The sequence below is a fragment of the Microcebus murinus genome, chromosome 9 (genome assembly GCF_040939455.1).
Source record: "Microcebus murinus isolate Inina chromosome 9, M.murinus_Inina_mat1.0, whole genome shotgun sequence".
Taxonomy (NCBI): Eukaryota; Metazoa; Chordata; class Mammalia; order Primates; family Cheirogaleidae; genus Microcebus; species Microcebus murinus.
Window position 1 is genome coordinate 78,324,048 of NC_134112.1, and position 21,530 is coordinate 78,345,577.

Here is a 21,530-nt window from a genome sequence, read left to right on the forward strand (position 1 = left end):
AGTAATTCTAATTCAACAATAAAAAATCAAATTTTATTTTATACATTCCCAAATTGTAAAGGTGTGGGGAAAAAAGCGTGGTGCAGTTTTAAAAAGTAAAAGCAAAAAACTGGACAAATTAAAAAAAAAAAACAAAAAAAAAACAAGATAACCACTTCTATCCTATGATTAAATTATTCTATTTAGATGTATCACTAGATATAATAGTGCTTGTTGTCCTGAGACTCAACTTTCAAGTTTAACCATTGCCTACAACATGAAGAGAAGTGTCTTCTGTCTCTTGCTTTCGGGGACCCCATCTCTTACCACTATGTTTAGTCAGCTATTGCCTTTTATTCCTGCCTGACTCTTGTGCCAACTGTTAAACTCTTCAATTATACAAATAGAGAGCTTTTACTTTTTCATGATAAAATCAAATTTTGTTTAATTTGCATCAAAAATTGTAGGATACTTGTTTTTTAAATCATGTTTCCCATGTGCAGAACTGTTAAACTGAAAGCTTTTTTCCTCTCTTTCTTTTATAGCATAGGAATCCCCAAAATACACTTTTATTTTTGAGACAATATCAGCTTTACAGAATTTGAAAATGATATTTTTCTTTAATCACCTGAGAGTAATTTTCCTATATAATATCCTATTCCCCTTGCTCTGGTTTAAATGTGTCGCCTCCAAAATTCAGGTGTTGTCAATGTGATAGTATTAAGGGGTGGGGCCTTTAAGAGGTGATTAGGCTATGAGGGCTCCTTTCACATAACAGGGATTAAAGCCATTATAAAAGAGGCTCCATTCAGTGCTCAGCTGGCTTGTTTTTTTCTCCTTCTGCCAGGTAAGGACAAGCTCTTCTTCCCCTCTGGAGAATGTAGCATCCAGGCCCTATCTTGGAAGCAGACAGCAGCCTTTAACAGAGAGGAACCTGCAGACTCCTTACTAAAGGACTTCCTAGCCTTTAGAATTGTGAGAAAAGAAATTTCTGCCTTTCATTAATTACCCAGTTTGTGGTATTCAGCTATAGTAACACAAAGGAACTGACACCCCTAAATACATTTGTATGCCTTTCATACTAACAAGGACATTCTTCTACATAACCATGATACAAAGCAACAAAACAAGAAAACTTTATAGCCAAAGAAGTTATACCCACCTAAATTTTATACTCATTGAAGTTCTGCCAGATTCTCCAGTAGTGTTCTTTACAGGGAAAGGATCTAGTTCAGAATTGTGTTGCAGTGTGTCTTTAGGTTCCTTTTCTCTGGAACAGTTACCCAGTGCTTCTTTAACTCTCATGACTTTGACGCCTTTGAATATTATAGGCCTGCCATTTTATAGAATGTTCCTTAATTTAGGTTTATGTGGTGTTTTTCATAGCTAGATTCAGATTATGCATCCTTGGCAGGAATATCACAGAAGGGATGTCGTGTTCTTATTGCATCCAATCGGGTAGCACATGATTTTGATTTATTCCATTATTGATCATGTCACTTTGATCATTTGAGTAAGATGTTATGTACCAGGCCTTTTCCCTGTCAAGGCACTAATTTTGCTTTTGTAATCAATCAGTATTTGAAGATATATAGATACAGTTGTCCCTCGGTATCCATGTGGTATCGATTCCAGTACCTCCCTTATGATACCAAAAACTGTGGATACTCGAGTCCCTTTTATACAATGGTACAGTATATGCATATCATAACCCACCACATATAACCTAGGCACATCAATCTGTGTACTTTATAAGCCCGTAATACAAAGCGAGAGGACACAAGATCTGGAAAATGGGCTACACATCTACTCGCCATCAAATTGGTATTGACTGACTAAAACTATGGTGCTCAAAAAATGGTAGTGTTCAACAGGGATTTTGGGGGAAGGAGACCCACATCTTAAGGAAGTGGTGAGCATTGTGGGGGGAAGGGATTACTTTTTAGGGAGAGGTAAAGATATACATTGTAACCACAATGTCTGAAAAAAAAATCTGTAATCGGGAAGTGGGCAGAGGGAAGGGGGGAGGAAGGGAAGGGTATGTACTTACACGGTGGGTGCGGTGTGCACCACCTGGAGGCTGGACGCGCTAGAAGCTCTGGGGGAGGGGAGAAGGGGCAAGATATGTAACCCTAACAATATCTGTACCCCCATAATATGAAGTAATAAAAAAATAAAAAAGCATATATCTGGTAAGCATCTAGTATTTATAATATATAAAGAACTTACAACTCAATAATAAAAAGACAACCCAATGTTTTAAATCAGCAAATCATCTGGATAGACATTTCTCCAATGAACAAACACAAATGTGCCAATAAGCCCATACAAAAATGCTTTCAAAACCACAATGAGATATTACTTCACACTCACTAAAAATGACAGACAATAACAAGTGTTGGCAAGGATGTGAGAAATTAGAAACTTCGTACATTGCTGGTTGGATTAGAAAATGATGCAGCTATTTTGGAAAACAGTCTGGCAGTTCTTCTAAAAAGTTAAATGTAGAGTTACCATATGACCCACCAATTCCACTCCTAGGTATATACCCAGGAGAATTGAAAACATGTGCAGACAAAAACTCGTACACAAATGTTCATAACAGTATAATTCATAATACCCCCAAAGTGGAAACAACCCAGTGTATCAACTGATGAAAGAATGAACAGAATGTGGTATCTCCATACACTGGAATATTATTAAACAATAGAAAGGAATGAAGTCCTGATACAAGCGACATTGAAGAACCTTGAAAACAGGCTAAGTGAAAGAAACCAGTCACCAAAGACCACGTAGTGTACAATTTCATTTATATGAAATGCCTAGTCAACTTCAGAGAGACACAACATATAGATTAACAGTTGGCAGGGGCTGGGACAGAGAGGGAATGGAGAGTGACTATTAATGGGTAGCAAGTTTCTTTTTGCAGTGATGAGAATGTTCTAGAATCAGATCATTGCATGACTTTGTGAATATACTTAAAACCAAAGAATTGTGTACTTTTAGAGGGCAAATTTTATATGGGAATTATATCTCAATAAAGTTATTTGCTTTAAAAAAAAAGAATGTACCCTTATGTTTCAAAATATATTGCTATATGCCACTTCCATCTTTGTTTTAATGTGCTAATCCCACCACAGCTGCAAATTAATTTTTTTTCTGCTCCCTAAATGAATTACACATAACCGTTTCTAAAAATGACTACAGACATGAAAGTCATTTTCACTTAATGACTATTAATCGCATAAAAAATAAAATAAAATAAAAACCTATATCTGCATATTAAGTGTGCCTCATTGCTATTGGGTTATAACAGAACCCACGCCCTATCAGTGGACAGAGATGTAGAATGTATTTTTGTTTATATATTACTCACACACACACAAATCCTTTATATCTATATCTATAGATGAAAGAAGGGAAGGGAGTGAGAGAAGAAAGGAGGGAGAGAGGAAGGAAGGGACAAAAAAAGAAAGAAAACCACAAGTTCGCATCAATATTCCAACAACAAATGTTTTATTTTTATTTTTTCTGTTTCTGTACTTATTACTCCCTTCTCTGACAATATGGATATTGCTTTTTAAATTATGTGAATTTGTACTCATTTATTTGAATCTCACTCTATGTGACCAATGTCCATTACCCTGTGCTGAGCTGCTGCTACAGCCCAGACACCCTCTGCACCCTGCTTGAGCTCTTCCATCCATTGTCAGGCCACCTCCAACATGGACATCCTCCCCACCCTAATGGGCTTTGATACTGTTGCCTGTCTGCTCCTTCACACAGACATCCTCCTTGCATGTTTCAAAACTACTCTGTAAGCATGGACTTGAAGCAGTGATTACATATGGCTTAATCTGTGTTTTGTAAAGACTACTGGTGGTGTAAAAGCTGAATCAATGAGAATCTAGAAACAACTAGATACAGCTGCAACTCAAAATTTATCTCCTGGACTATCTTCATAGAAACCTTCTATTCCAACCAGCTTGATCTCTGTGTTACTCTCTGCATAAACTATTGCACATTCCCCCATCCTCCTGCAATACCCATTTCACTCCTTTCTGCCTATTCAAAGGCAACACTCCTTCAGTTTCCTCACCTACCTTGGCTTTTAAACTTATGTTGGGCCATCTCCTCCCCAAATGTCCTTATCACTCTCTTTGGCCCCTGGATTAACTCAAAAATTATTTTGAATTGTCCAGTCATTTAGTGATCTCTCCTTAGAAATTCCTAAAGCACTTTGTAGTGCCACTGAATGGACATTTGCATGTTCTACCTTAAATTGTTACTCCCCCCTCCCTTATTTGTAAATCTATTATCTTTCCAGTTATTCCATAGCTCTTTGGGAGCATGTATTTTGTATAATAATTCCTTATGTCCTTACTTCTTAAAGCATATTGCTTTACATTGATGAGACCCTTGAAATACTTGCAAGTGAACTAAACAAATAATCATAGTCATAATTATTTTAGTTATAAAATAAATCACTGAGAGTCAAAGTTGTTGTAGGACTTTTAAAATTAAGATTGCTCAAGAAGATGTTTTAATAAATCTGGCACAATTTGTTGCTTGTTATATGTGAGACACTAATTGACTTGGAAACGTCTTAGAAATGTGGTAATATTTGGAGTTAGCTGTCAAAAAGCTAAAGGCCACTGCTTGATGGTACAGGAAAGAGCTACTAGTATATTGCACTTTTAGCAAATCTAGACTCATGGTACCCACTTAATAACTTTTTGACAAATAATTACATAGATGGGAATAAGAGAAAAATTATATAATGAAAATAACCTGGCATCTCAATGGCTATCTTTCTGAAACAATGTTCTAGAAGCTAATGGAATGTGGTCTACCTTGTCAGTTGTCTTCAGTTAGTCACACTTATACCTAAATTCCAGAATCTAATAAAAATAAAATAGGATAATTCTAAAATTACCAAAAATAACTTATTGAAACTAATCAAAAATTATGTGCTGCTCTTTAGATAAGGTTTCAGAGTTAAAGTGGAAATAGTGCTTATTGATCAGAATGTATTAGGAGAGAGAAGAATTGGAAAGGATCAATAAATTTATTGAGTTTTGCTCATTTCAACCTTGTGCATAATATACTTAAACATTAAAAATACACTTGGAGCTTTCTAGACTGGCTCCTTCCATAGAAACCAAATTGATTGTATTATTGAATGAAACTTCTAGAAATCAATGTTCTCTAGTGTGACAGACATATATGGTAAAATGATAATATGAATTCAAATTGCTGCTTCACTAGGATTTGAGCCATGTAGTTATCACTTTATATTCTCACATCTCATCTACGCACGATCACAAAGAGAGGTGCAAAGTGAAAATTAGCAAAACAGTTTGATATATAGCTGAAATGTCAGGGAAACAGCAGCAAATGATCTGTGACAACAATTGAGTGTGAATTTATTGATGTTGAAAAGGATAGCATTGCAAGAAAAACATGTTAGAAATGTTTGCACAAGGCTACAGAAGGAGGATTAAAACACATGGAAAAGAGGTCTCAAAGGAAAATGCTGCTGAAAGGGGCAATGAAGAAGGGGACTCCAGCTGGGACAAGGAGCAAATGACCCCAAAGTGCTGAAGCACAAAGCAAAGATTTGTGTGAAATGTAGGGAATACTGAGAAGGTTATAGTAGCTCTTCACATATGAACTGAGACCACAAAATAATAAAATCGATTTCATAAGGTGGATACAATTCAGTCATTCATTCAAACATAGTTATAGAATGTGACGAACTATAGTTTGAGCTCTGAAGGTATTTCATTCAAAAAACCTTGCTTTCCTAGAGCTTACATACTGGTGTTACAGTTGTTAGAGATAGTGAATGAAACCTTAAATTAACCCAGGGATAGAAGTTCTGTAGAGAAAGGTAGAACAGATAAAGGAGATGGGAAATGAAGGGATGGGGAAGGTGTGCTGAAACGGTTAAAACAGTAGTCAGGCAAAGTCTCACTGATGAGGTGACATTTTATCAGGCAGAGATAAAGTAAAAGAGCAAAGTGAGGTGTGTGGGGAAGAGCATGCCAAGGACAGGTGTCAGAGAGGACAAGAGCTCAGAGAAGGCATGTTTACTGCATATATGTCTATTGCACTCATTTCTACTCATTCATGTCCACTGCATTCAGGAAATATCAGGGGTCCAGTAGTCAGACACCCAGTGCCACCTAAGGTGAGTGAGCTCTATGTATCTGTCATATCGTGCTGTATATTTGAGTGTCAAATAATATTATATGCAATATATTGAACACTTAATTTAGCACCAGTTTTATACAAGTACTAGCATAGATGAAAAAGAATCCCCTGTAGAGTACTTGAGAACAAAATGTAATGAGTCACACAATGTCTCTTTCTCTCTCTCTCTTTCACTCTCTCTCACTTTTATAAATAAGATTTAATTTTGAGAGCAATCATAATACTCAAAGATTATATTAGGGAAAATCAATGCTCCTTAAATTGTTAGAATAATTTAATTGACAATTCCATCTAAAAAATCCATACGCCACATTAAATTCCACACTGTGGTCAGTGTATCACAGGGTCCCCAATTTAACTCTAAGCTAATTTTTCTAAAGCAATGAAAAGATCATAAAGAACAAGAAGTTCAATTTTTCAAATGATACTATCCTTCTATAGTAAACATGAACTTCACTAACCTCCATGTTATACAGAAGTTATAGCTAATATAAATTTTTAATAGATAGCATTATTATAACTCACCTAAGGACAAGCATTCAACTAGCACATGTTTAATATATGTTAATAATAAATGTAATAAGAATTTAATCTCAAAAACGCTGTGAACATTTTTAATTAATTTAAAAACAAATAGCGCACATATCCTTTACTTCAAGATCCCCTGATACATGATAGATTTTTTTTTTTTTTTTTTTTTTTGGAGACAGAGTCTCGCTTTGTTGTCCAGGCTAGAGTGAGTGCCGTGGCGTCAGCCTAGCTCACAGCAACCTCAAACTCCTGGGCTTGAGTGATCCTTCTGCCTCAGCCTCCCAAGTAGCTGGGACTACAGGCATGCGCCACCATGCCCGGCTAATTTTTTATATATATATCAGTTGGCCAATTAATTTCTTTCTATTTATAGTAGAGACGGGGTCTCGCTCTTGCTCAGGCTGGTTTTGAACTCCTGACCTTGAGCAATCCGCCCGCCTCGGCCTCCCAAGAGCTAGGATTACAGGCGTGAGCCACAGCGCCCGGCCTTATTTCAAGTAATTTTTTTTTTTTTTTTTTTTTGAGACAGAGTCTCACTTTGTTGCCCAGGCTAGAGTGAGTGCCGTGGCGTCAGCCTAGCTCACAGCAACCTCAAACTCCTGGGCTCAAGCAATCCTGCTGCCTCAGCCTCCTGAGTAGCTGGGACTACAGGCATGCGCCACCATGCCCGGCTAATTTTTTCTATGTATCATGATAGATTTTTGTCTAGAATCTCTGAAACCATGTTTTTGAGTGATTGAAAGTGATGATTACTTAGCCTGTGTTTTATATCCAGTGTCTTTATGACTGGATCCCACAGCCATACCTAATGAGTATATTAGCAATTTGTGCCTTGATGTTTTTTTTTCTTAGATCAAGAGTTTTATGTCCTCCCCACAGCCTTGCCCACATTGGTTTCATTAGGTACTATTAGAAATGAAAAACATATTGAAAGGAAAATTAACAAAAAATAAATGAGTTTGGTATGGTTACTGAAGCATAAACACAAAACAAAATACATGCTATTTCAAAATTCAACAGTGTGGTGATTTTGGTCTGTTCATTGCCCTCATCAGAAAAATTATTCATCAATTAATTATATTATAAGCAGTATTTTTATTATAAGTAATAATTATTAAATATTTTTCATAAGGTATTTATAAAAATTAGGGTAAGGAATTCCTTTACTATAGAATTGAAACAAAAACTGAATTATCTTGATTTGATAGCATTGTAAAAGCCTTAATTCAAAAGATCCCTCTTTGTTCTTTTTTATAATAATACTTATTGTTTTTATGGCTATTGTTATACTCTGATTCTTACATAGTGTTTCCTTGAGTCATTATTTTCTGCTTCTGTCCTATCTCTTAGGTGGTAGATATTACATTTATTGTAATTGAACCTCATCTTCCTACAAACATGCAATTTATCATAGGATATTTCTATTCTGATCCCTGCAAGCTGCTGAGTAGAGGGATTTTATAGCATCTACAAGAGATAACAATGTGTAGGTTGCTTGTCAAACAAGGGTTTGTATTTACATCAGCCTAGATTAAGTAGAAATTGACTTTGGTCCCTTTTTGTATGGCTACTGTAGGGATAATAAAACAAATGTGAATAAGTTAGGGTTTAATGTTGTAGATAAGAAGGCTACAGAATTAGAAATTTAGTGTCCATCAGCACAAAGGAATAGTGATTCAGAAGAAAAAGGGAAATAAACCTAGCTATTGGTAAACTCATTCAATCCACGGATAGACCTCATCCTAGCATTTTTATCCAGTGATTTTTAGAATCTATTGCATTACAATGCCTCTGATTCTGCAACTATAGCTCTTGATTTAATTCCAAATTTAAGGATTATTCAGTCAATAATTAGGCAATCAATAGTATTTGTCTTGCTGAATATTTTGTGAGAAGAAACAGACTCAGACTTTCAGAAGTATTGAAGAAATTACTCAATTTTAAAATGACTTTAATCATTAGTGTTAAAATTCAAGATATTAAGCAAAAATGTGATGTGTGATAAATTTGACTCTATTATGTTATGAAATACATTAGTGAAACTCTGAAAATAACAAATTAGTTGTTAAAACTGAAATGAAATTTCATATAAACGTATTTAAACTGCTCTATTGTGTTTTATTACCTTATTATAAAGTGTTTATCATGTTTTATCTTCCTTCATAGTTGTAGATCATATTAATTTATTTGTGATCTATTTTGGGACTTGATTATTTTGATAAAAGGTCTTTGTTTTGACATAGAATACAAAGATGTCAGTAATCTCTATTTGAATTATTACCATAACCCCTCCCAAAAAACATAGGTAATTATTCTTTCTATAGCAGAAAATTGCCCCTTACAAGGGGATAACTAACTCTACTCATTGTATATTCTTATGAGTGCAAACTGAGGCTAAGGGCCTAGAATATTATGCACTTACTCAGAACTACATGCATAATATTATAGAAATCATTTTGTCTTTAATATAAATTTCTTATTGTCTCACTGATATCTAATACTTCTTGGAAGCATACAATTTGGTTAGATGATGCAGTTTTGAGACAAGTTTATCAAATACTAATTGTATATATCCTATTATATAGGCCTTTTGCTTAATATTGAGTATACAGTGACAAAACAGAAAATGTTTTGAGTGTCATAGATTTTATAGTTCTGTAGTTATCAGTGAATGAGTGAATGAATGAATCAATCAACCAATCAAACAAATAATGTAAACATAATGGTGTAAAAGATAAGAGATAAAAAGAGAGGAGAGAAAAGGCATACTTTATTTTCCTGGAGCACATTAGCATGTCTAGTAAATTCTGTGGAATTACTGTTTTCTTTAGACTGTTACAAAACTACATTATTTTCTCACTAAGAGTCTTTGGCACACAATTATCTTATAGTGAAAATCATGTTTTTGTACCTTAATTTACATCATTAATATATCACGATTTTCTAAAATTCTTAGACATGTATGAATTTTTAAGTTTCCAAATGAAACCTATGACTTAACACTGCACTACATTTTAAAAATTTGCTCCAGTCCAATAGATGTAAATAGTTGTGTAACTATTTAATTCTTATCTTCTTTATGTCACTCTCCAAACCTCTGGGAGATAAACTTTCTTTTGGTATTATTGTTCTTTTTCCCTAGCTCATAGTGAGAGCCAATTAGATAGAACCACCTTCCAAGCAAGTTTTCTGATGAATGAGCAATCATGCAACTTGAACCAATTATAAGCATAGTCACTGTTAATAACCCTAGATGACATAAATTGGATACATAATATCATTTTATTTGGTATCAATGACAAATCTTTTCAGCTTTTTTCTTTCTCTAGGCATATGAGTACACTGCTTTCAAATGTAGGTTGTGTCTGATCAGATATTAAAATTAGTCATGGAAGCTAGAATCTATAACTTCTTAGGGAAGATGAGAAATCTGTTGTCATTTATGGAACTTATATACTCATACAAATTTGTTCTCATATTCACATGCACACCACACACACACACACACACACACACGATTAGAGTACAGAGAGGAAAAACATTAAATTACACATTTGAAGAAAACAAATAACTCTATTAAATTTTATGAGTTTCTAAAAAAAGACATAAAAAGTGTTTAGTAAATTCAGCAAATATTAGAAATGTTATATCTGAAAGTAATGTAAGGAACATCAGTGTAAGTTGAAGAAGCATACGTTTTTCTACCCCTAGTCATGTGGCAGAACCAAGACTGGAAGCTGGCATTTATATATATATATATATATATATATATATATATATATATATATATATAGTGGTATAGAAATAGAGTTTTCTTGGCACCTGAGTAGAGTAAATAACTATATGAAAAGTTGGTGGCTAATGTTAGTAGTTAGTTAGGGCAATGAGAGAATGAGTTAGTAAAAGGAACTGAATAATAGTGAGATTAATATTTACTAATGGATTTTTAAAATTCTACTTTAAGAAGAAAACTGCCTTAAAATGGGGGAGAGGAGTAGAAAGAGGAAACACCCGAGTCTATGTATTTTTGGAAAGCATGAACATGTTCATTATAGACATAATCAGGAATATTTAATGAAAGTGTCTCAGTTTTAGCTGGAAGTTTCAGCAGTACACTATCAGGACCATCTGTCAGCTGGGAAACACTAAGTCATGTATTATCTATTCACTGGAATTGAAAGATACAATGCTCTTGGCTCAATCAATTTAGAGTAGAACTTCCATCGTGATGAACATGGAGAGGTGGGTAGGTCAGGCTCAAATGCTGTACACTTTTTCTGTGCTTACCCTGATTTGGTAGATTTTCTTAAATAAATATTCATCCATTTGCTGTATACCCTTATGACAATTTTCAGAGGTGTCAGATGGTTGAGTATTTTTATAATTTTCACCAGTTATGGTTGTTTCACTCAGGAGAAGATTCAGGGACCCCCTCACGGCAACATCAGAAGTGACATCCCTAGTGTGGAGTTTCTTGAAAATACAGTGAATGTGGGTCATCTGTTTTAAAGCCACATTTGAAAGCAAGGGAATATTTCATGTCCCGTAGGAAAGAGGAGGAGGAGCTCCAGGTAGTGGAACAGAAAGACATCAAAGATTATGGGGAAAATCTTTGAAATTGTAAGTCAAAACCTGAGCAATCCTTTAAAATGGAGCACAAGACAAGGAGAAACTTTTTGAACACTTCCATTAGCTGTCAGAGTGACAACATTATCACATGTCTTGTAGCCTCTGGAAAACTCTACTGTACCTAGTGGAGAAGATGAATAAGGTATTATGTATCAATAAAATGAAGAAAATTATAAAAGATTCTAATGTAGAATCCAACAGGGCACTTTCATGTTCAATGTCTCAACTTTTTTAGGAAGGAATGGGGAGGTAAATAGTTATGTTCAATAGGGTAGGCTTGAGCAAATGATACTGTAAAGATCTATTTCCTAGGACAGAAGGACCAAACACATGTTGCCACCACTAAGACTAGATCATTTTGGCAGTAACATAGCTTTTAAAAAACATCTTCTACTGGCTTTCTGCTAAGAGTAAATAACTCTCTACCTTTTTGTGTGTAAGAGACAATGTATCACATATTGTTAAAAATGACACCTACAGTAAAGAACAGAAAGTTGATGTTAAATGCATCTCTATTGCATTGCATTAAATAGAAAACATTAAAATGATTTCCCTGATGTATTTTACAATAGAAAATAATGTAGATAAATATACAAAATTATTTTTGTTCATGTGGACTTTATTCTGTTTTTTTCCTATTATAAATTTGGAATTAATTGTAATTGATGTAACTTAGTCATTTATTCTGACTTCTTTTCAAATGTAAAAGCTTCTGTTTATACTTTTCCTTTTAAGAACCCAACTATTAAATTTATGAATAAAACTCATTAGGACAACTGAAGTAACAGAAACTGAGAGAAGGTTTTGGCAAGAAATAGTCACTCAAATATCAATGACCACAAAGGAAACCTGATTAGTTTTCTTTGCTTAATTTTTTCCTGACTTGTGTAGTTGATAATGTGCTAGAGCATTTGCATAAGCCCCAAAATGTGCCATTTTTGTACAAAATCATGACACTGAAATTAATATTCCGAATTAAGTATTTGGCTCTTAGGAGTTAGACAACTTTTGCAAAATGATAACATTTCATATTAAAAATAAGTGTTGTTGAACTACATATTTAATAAATAGTATTTCAGTAACCAGAAAAAATAAATTCAGCTTACTGAAGTACCTAATCTCATGCTGAATATTTCTAAAGCTACTCTCAACTTTGAGACTAAGTTTAAAAAATGAACTTTCTTTCTTTAATTGAAATAAATGCCATTAGACAATGATACTAAAATTTTTACATGACCTTTATAGTTTTTGAAGAAATAAATCTTAAATATAAGATTACAGTATTAGGCATTATTATGCTAATGAATTTTCATCTCCACATGCAGGAGATTAGAATTGCCTTTTGATTGTTCCATCTGGACCTTTGGGTAAAACCCACTCATAATACTCCCCATGTGTATGTAGGTCCTGTGTTATTGTTTCAGTATCACCATTACTGTACCGTCATTGATTTTATTTTGTCATACTGGCTCCCTGTTTTCTTGCCTCCAATTTGTCTTTTCATTCTATATTCTTCTCCAATTGTTGTTTTCATAGTAGTTTACCATTCTTGCTCTCTCACTCTCATTCTTTTTTTCTATATATCTGTCTTTATTTAAATTCTACTTATCTATCTTTCAAACCTCTCCACTATGCCACTTCCCTTTTCTTAAGGGGATTCTCTCTCCCTCTGTCATTGTCTTTTTCAATTCATTTTTCCTTAGAAAATGTATTTTTGACCCAAGACTAATGGTACATATTGTTAAAATGACATATTGTTAAAATGACACCTACAGTAAAGAACAGAAAATTGATGTTAAATGCATCTTTATTGCATTGCATTAAATAGAAAACATTAAAATGATTTCCCTGACATATTTTACAATAGAAAATAATGTAGATAAATATACAAAATTATTTTTGTTCATAGTCAAATTGGCTTTGGTCAATGAACCAAAGCCAATTGGTTCATTGACCAAAGCCAATTTGACTATAGCTCTCTTTAAGTTTTAAAATGCAAATACATTATTGAAATAATATTAACATGCATGAAAGTGTAAAGCTCTTAGTGTATAAGTTTATAGATTTTTACAAATGTGCATCTCCGTAATCACAACCCAGAGCAGTGTGTCATATCGAATAACATTGACATTCCCTCTGGCCTCATCCCAGTCACTATTCATGAAAGAAGAAATGCCATAATCCTTGTGAGGTTTCAATAAGAGATTTATTTTATAGGTATTAGACTATTCAGAATTTTCTTTTTTTTCTTTTAAGTTTTAGTGTTTTACAAAGAAATGATAATTTCATCAGAATGTTAAAATTAGAGATGCAAAGGTTTTTAATGTTATATTTAGTAAATAATATGTGCAGAGAGTATATTCTGATATACTTTTATCACTGCCATTGCTGAGTTGTTATTTTTAATCAATCTTGGTAGAGTTTTTATCACTTTTTTAATTAATCTTTTCAAATTGATTTGTAATCTTATCTGTCCTGTGTCTGAATATTTTCTGCCCATGAAACTTTCTCTGGAAGGCTTTGTGTTGTAAGCAGAGCCTTGTGTTCTGTTACAATTGGTTAAATGGCTTTTTCACAAAGAAAACACACTAATGTAAACAGTACCCAGATCAAAAAATAAAACGTTACCTGCTTCCCAGAGGCTACTTTATGCCTTCTTTTATTCATTACTTTCTTCCCTTCCATGAATAATTTCCTTATTACACTAGATAGAGATCAAGCTAATTTTTTCCTGTTATATGTTTGTTTTTTACTTTTCTATTAATATAAATGCAGATACACATTATTATCCTTTAAAATCTTTTTTTCAAAAGTTATAGTGAAATTAATCTAAATTATTTTAATGTGGCTGCTATTTGTCCTTTCTCATGTCTACATAGTGTTATTAGTCATTTATTTAGTGGAGCTCTGGAACACTCTCATTATCAATATACTTAGAAGAAAGATTTTGGAATAAAAAGAAAGTAACATTTCCCAGTCCAGTTTTTATTTTCCCTTGTAATATACACATTCAAGGTGACAACACATCTAAAGAGGTATCAGAGGACATCAACACAATTAGAGTGCTTGCCAGTCATTCAAGTTTTTTGGCTCCCAGCCTGGTATCCAAACATCTGAGAAATGACAAATCAGCTGACTGTGAGTAGTGAAATGCTGATAGACTAGGATGCTCATAGATATATTTGTCCTCAAAAACTATCACAAGAAAGAAAAATGGAATAAGAGAATGAGTACAATAATGCAGAAAAATGTAGTTGAGTCAAATAATTAAAAATAAAGAAAAAGAAAAATGTGATGTGGCCTTACATAAAAAATGTAGAATTCCAAAAGGACTGCTCTATTGTGTTTACTGAAGAGAGTTGTTCATTTACAAAAGGGCTTCAGAATTACTTTTCTTTAGAAAATACTGACAGTTGAGTAAGAAATAGCCAGTTGATGAGTGACATTTTTCATTTAATCATTTGATTATTTAGTAGGGCTGGACTTCAGAGTGGGGCAATTTGAGTTATTGATGACAAAACTCCCCAAAAAGAGAGATACCAAGGAGTGATTATAGAAGGGTCATGAATGATTGCTTGGAAGAAAACAGTCTAACACTACTAATCTTCCAAACATTATGAGTTTTTCTTTCACTCTATAAAGCAGCTTAAATATATTATTTGAAAGTCTTTCATATGCTAGGGACAAAAATGTGTTATATTATTCTTTTAATATCAGCATTACTTATGAAATTTTGGCAGAAAAACTAATTTATTTATTCTTTTAGATTATATTTATAATAAAAAATTACATCATAATGTACTATCCTAATACTGTTGTATAATTGCTTCGTAAAAACACAAGATACAAAACAGAGGGCAATCAACATTTAAGACCAATATTGTATCATCATTTTAAAAAAGGTTCTATCCCTCACTTTATTATTAGATATTTGAAGCAGAATACTAAACACAAGTCAAAATTTGATGTTACTTTTACACCAGATAATTTTTTGGTTGTGTATGTCTGTGTATGCATGCACTTTTTAAAAATAGAATTGTTACAATGTTTATGTTGTATTTTCAGTTTTTATTTAGGCATACATTGATCCCATGATATTATTCTTTGCTTTTGATAGCATCCATATTCTTGTCACTGATTTATTGGATACTCTTTTCTTTCTGTAGTGTTGAAAGTAGGTGTATTAATTCCTTAAAGAGCATATTTAATGATGGTGAAAAAGAGAAATTGAAAACAATAACTGTTTCCACATAGCTGTTGAGATCATGATGCCAGAAACTGATTTATGTGTGTGATTTATAACCTAGAAAGCAGAGAAATTGCTTTTAAATATGTTTTTTCCCTTGATATGTGTATATGTGTGGGTGCTTGTGCATTGGTCTTCTTTTTCATTCAGTTATCAGCATCCTTAGATATTAAACTTCAGTTGTATCTCAGTTCCATTTATCAGAAAATTCATTGACATTTGTGTGAAATTTCCTGCTATTACCAGTGACAGTTTTTTTCAGTCACTACCCTTAGGGATTTTTACCAATTACTCCCTTTCTAATAGAGGCAATTTTAAAATCACTAGAATCTTTAAAATAAAACAGTTGGCAGTCTTAGGCAGAAGTAGATTTGAAGTGGTTGTGGGGAGGTTTTCAGGGACTCTGTAAACGCCTGGGGCAGTGGTCTCAGAGAATTAACGAGATCACAGCTGAGTTCTGAACAGCTGAAGTGAATAACGGTGGCTTTTAGGCCATTCCAATCTTAAGGCTTAAGTATTAGTCTACCTGATTTTTGTAAGGTAACTATTCTATGGCAGAGTAACTCAACTAACAAATAATATAAGTGGTTTAAATAAAAGACTACATGAAAAATGGATTTTCTTTGATTAGATACCTTTAAAGACACCACCACCTCTTTTGAAACATGTAATTTTCTCTATTAAAACTACTTTTTTGGGGAGTCTGATGAAAAGGTGTGTGTGAGAGAGAGGAGAGGGAGCATGTGTGTGTGTGTGTGTGTGTGTGTATTTGTGTGGAGAGGTTGGAAGGAAATGAGACAAATATTACCTTTAAAACATTCTTGCAAAGTATGTTCATGAGCTAGGTAGAATTTTTTTATGATCTAGTATATGAACAATTTTTTAATGTTATTTGTATCATGGGCAGGAATGTATATTCTAAAGTTTAGCTTAACTTTGTTAATCATGTTGCTCCACTTTTCTATCCTGATGTTTTTGTCTAGCTTACCTAGCAATTGCTCAAATCTCCTGCTATTGTTATAGATTTGGCTATTATTTCTTAAAGATTTGTCAATGTTTATTGTATTATATATTTTAAGATGATATTGGTAGGTGCAAAAAAATTAAAATTATTACAGTTTGGTATTAAAGTATTGATCATAGAAAATAATTCTCTTTTTCTTTTTGACTTAAGTCCATTTTGTCTGATACCTATATATATTACAAAAAGTTGTAACTACTTTCAAATTTTTAATTAGTTATTTTTTCTTTTTAGTTGACACACAATAATTGTACATACTTTATGCAATAGAGAGTGATATTAAGCAAAAGAATGCTATTATCCTCTATTAATGTCTCATACAATTTCGGGATTTTTAATGGGATATCATTCTCTTTCATTTTACTTTCAGTTAGACATGGATATGTTTCAAAACTGCCCTATTGGTTATGATGTTCACAATCAAGTAAAATGTGGAAAGCTGTATTTGTGTCTCACCTGTATTTGTGTCTCACTCCTCATCTAAAGGACTGCTCAAATGCCACACTCTGTAAAATAGTCCCTTATTTGTTTAACTTCATATTTATCATTATTTATTCATTTATTTATTGCTCTCACCTAATATTAGACTATAAACCTCATGAAGACAGAGTTTTAGTTTTAGTTTACTAAAACTAAACTAAATGATGATGCCCCAACATACAGAATAGTGTTTAAAAGATGGTGGGCTCTCCTTAAATACTTTTGAAGAATGAGATTTGTCTTTTCCTGTCATAGAGGTCTCTGACTCAAGACATACTAATACTGTTAAAAATAATACTTTCCTGCACAGTAGCAACATGCACACCTAGGTCTTGTCTTTTAATTATTTTATTCCACACAAAGAAACAGGGCTCATTGGAGACATGATTAATTCTAGGACTCATACACAAAATGATTCTGAAACATCTTACAGTGATAGAAAGTAAGGAAGTACTCCAAAAAATAAATAAAGCCAATTGCAGTGATGAGAACATGGCAAAGGAGGAGAGAAGTCAACTGAAAATACCCCCAATGGTCTAAGCTAGAAAATATGTTCAAAAAAGTAAGTGTTATTGTATTATTAATATAACATGAATTATAAAAAATTTATGAGTATACACTTATGTAAATAATTACTGAATATTAATACATGAGGAAAATAGGCAAATTATTGCATAGAAAAATTCCAAATAATTTATGTCTAGTATTCACCCTCACCGAGATGAAGCATGATTCTCTTCTATGTAAGCGTGGTTTATTTCCTCTGTGGGAGAGAATAACTTCTGATCTCTTTAATCTCATATTTCCTGTCATGTTATTAATTTTTCTGCAAGATCTTATACCAGATATGTGTTTTTTACTTTATTTCTATTTTAAAGTGAAAGAAACTCACTTCCAGGAGCATGCTACACATGAGGCAATAAAGCAGTTGGTCTTGGATGCAGGCATAAATTGAAAGAAAGAATCCTAAAATTCATATGGAAGCACAAAGGTGCAGAGTAGCCAAAGAGAGCTTGAGAAAGAAGAAAAAATTTAGAGGCATCCCACTTCCTGATTTCAGAATATATTTTGAAGCTATAATAATTAAAACAGTATGAACTGACATAAAGATAGAGATAAATGAGACAGAATAAAGACCAAGCAATTAAACCAAATGCATATACAATAAACTGGTCTTTGATATGGGTCCTGAGGATATACAATAGGGAAAGTATAGTCTCTTGAACAAATGGTATTGGGAAGACTGGATATCCACATGAAAAAGAATGAAATTTCATCCTTATTTTTTACCATACATACAAAGCGACTCAATGGATTAAAGATTTATATGTAAGACTTGAAACTATAAAACTTCTAGAAGTAAATATTGGGATAAAGCCTCATGACATTAGTTTTGGCAATGATTTCTTGGCTATAACACCAAAAGCACAAGCAATAAAAGCAAAAATAGATAAGTGGGACTACTGCACAGAAAAGGAAACTATCAACATCATGAAATAGCAACCTACAGAATAGGGGAAGGTATCTGTAAACCATATATTTAACTAAGTATCATTATTTTGTGTCTAGGGTAGTGAGATAAAATATATATGTTAAATTTGACAAAACATTATGCAAAAACTAAAGGAGAAATGAAAGTAAAAGAAAAATTAAATGATACCATTTACATTTTTAAATTAGCAATGATATAAATTATTCTTTTATGCTACTGAGTAGATTATTTTTCTTATTCATTTTATATAGTCATGCACTTTTACCCCTAGTTCATGGAACAAATCCTCCCTTATAGCCTTTGGTAACTAAGGAAAGAAAGACACCTTTAGTGTTCATCTTCTCATTTAGCCTAATTTATCAGATCACCAGGTAGCCCTATGACATGTTCCCAGCTCAGTATTGCTCAAAGCATCAGCTGTGCTACCAGGGCCATTGTGAGGTCTTTGTTATCAGTTCAAAATAAGGCAGTTACAAAAAGAGAGAGTAAGGATCTAGAGACATAGCAATTTGGAAGAGTAATTGTATGTTTATTTAATCTAGTATTTTTAAATAAGATTTATATCTTATAGGTTTCTACTACATAATTTTAGCAATTTTTGTAACTTTATTTTATAAAAAATTGTCAATCTGTCATGGATTGAAATAAATAAAACTGGCCCTTCCACCACTGAAAGTATGAAAAGTCCTGCCCAGATCATATTCACATTTCTTGCTTAGACTCTCTATAATGTGAACATGGACCCTAGGAAGAAAATTTATGTTTATACATGATTTACTTAGAAAGATTCTATTGGTCAGTTAATGGATAAGAATAAAGAGCTAATACAAAAAGGCTCACAAGCCATATAGAGGGAGGAAAAATAGATAAATAAATGATTAAAGGAAAAGAAAAAAAAACATTTCAAAAAGAAGAGGAGGTAAAGAAGGAGAAGAAGAAAGATGAACATGTAAAGTGTAAACAACATATCTTTCCTCTAAATGAGGTTCATATAGATATTGTAGCAAACAAGTATTCAAAATTCTATGAGTGCAACAAATCCATGTTTTTGAAAGTTCAATGCAATGTAGCCAAAATTTTATAGTCGATGCATTAACTAAAATTGAAATCAATAGTACTACAATAAAACTGGAGAATTGCTTGGGATTCCATATTTTCATAGCTACCATATTATTTATGTTAAATGAAAAGCTGTTATCATTTTTCAGTTTAAAAATATAAGAGACAAATACCATTTGACAGGGGAGCTATATCAGAAGAATAGGGATTCAAATGACAGTTAAGATGTTCTGACAAAGAGTTCACAGTTTTAGTTATTCAAGATGGTTAAGTTCTGGAGATCCACTGTACAGTATAGTGCCTGTCATTAACAATATTTTAATGTATACTTAATTTGCTAAATGGAAGATCTTATGTCAATTGTTCTTACTACCAAATAAATAAATACAAATATGGTGATAAGAAGAAACTTTCAGAGGTGATGGATATGTTTATGAGCTGGATTATGGTGGTGGTTTAAGAGGTGTATACTTATATACAAACTTATCAAGTTGTGCACATTAAATATATACAGCATTTTACATCTCAATGACACTTTCATAATGTGGGTTTAATAAATAAATTTCAAAAATAATGTATCGAGGATTATAATTTGAAAGATTTGATAGTACAGAAAGAAATCACTATCTCTCTTTGTAGTACAATTAAGGAAGAATTCTATTTTGAATGAGGCCATAATTTTTCTCTTGAGATCAGAGTAGTTTGGCTTTATTTTACAATAACATGAAGAGAATGAAGATGAAGAGCAGTTGATGATTTCCAAAGCCAATTAGTGGGAGGCTTTTTATTTTTCTTTTCCCTCAGTTCTGTATTGTTTTCCTTAAAGGCACTGAAAATTATAATACTTAATTTGTCATTTTCAAAAAAGACCATGAATACCAAGAAATAAGTACTACCTGTATCTATAGTCATGTTTTAGTATTTCAATATATTTGAGAGGTGGGATGAATTCTGAAGAAGTTGCACGAACAATAATTCAGTACTACATGTAAAGGCAAACTGACATTCAGGTTATGCCACAAACTAAAATTATATTATCCTACAATTTGCTTAATAATTAGTCTTTCTTCTTACAGTTTCATATTATGAAATATAAAAGTTCTCTTGCTTAACCATTACACAAATCAAACAATAAGCTTCTTCATAAATTACTATTTTCATGACATATTTGGTCATCCGTTCTAGAATATATCACATTTGTCTCACACTTTCTCTTATTGCAATTCAATATATAGAGAATCCAAGTTATTCTTCTCAAAAAAATTATAAATTCTCTTCCCTATAGGTGGTCTCTTCTGTTCCTCCAGTCCCATTACAATCCCCTTTATTTGTTGCCCTGTTTGCTTAATCATTCAGGTAATCACATATTATTGCATCAAGAAAATAAACATTCATGTCCAAACAATCGGATGTCTACACCAACAAATTTAAAATTAGACATAGTTCCTGAACTATGTTTATAAACAATAGAATAATCTTAAACTTATAGATAAAAGAAGGAATTGCTTTAGGGATGGTTTATTGGTTTGGATTATTCATTACTGTGCTATATAATCAATTATAGGAAACCTTTGAAATCTAAATAACGTTTAGAAAAATGTTCCCAGAAGATGCCAATTGGCATGGAGGAGTAATAGAGATTTAGAGAATACTTCAAAAGTGAAATTTGATAATTTTTAGGCACATAAAATGATGGGACAGATTTTATAATTGCAATGTAGAGAAAAGCTAGAGTCCTTTGGGTAGATTCCTCCCTTGTCCTTAATGCTTTCCATTCTGTTTTATTAGCTATCTTCTATTCTCACAGTAACCTGATGACTGATTCATGATGGAAATCTCACAAAACAAATATTTACCCTGGAACTCCAGTAATAAGC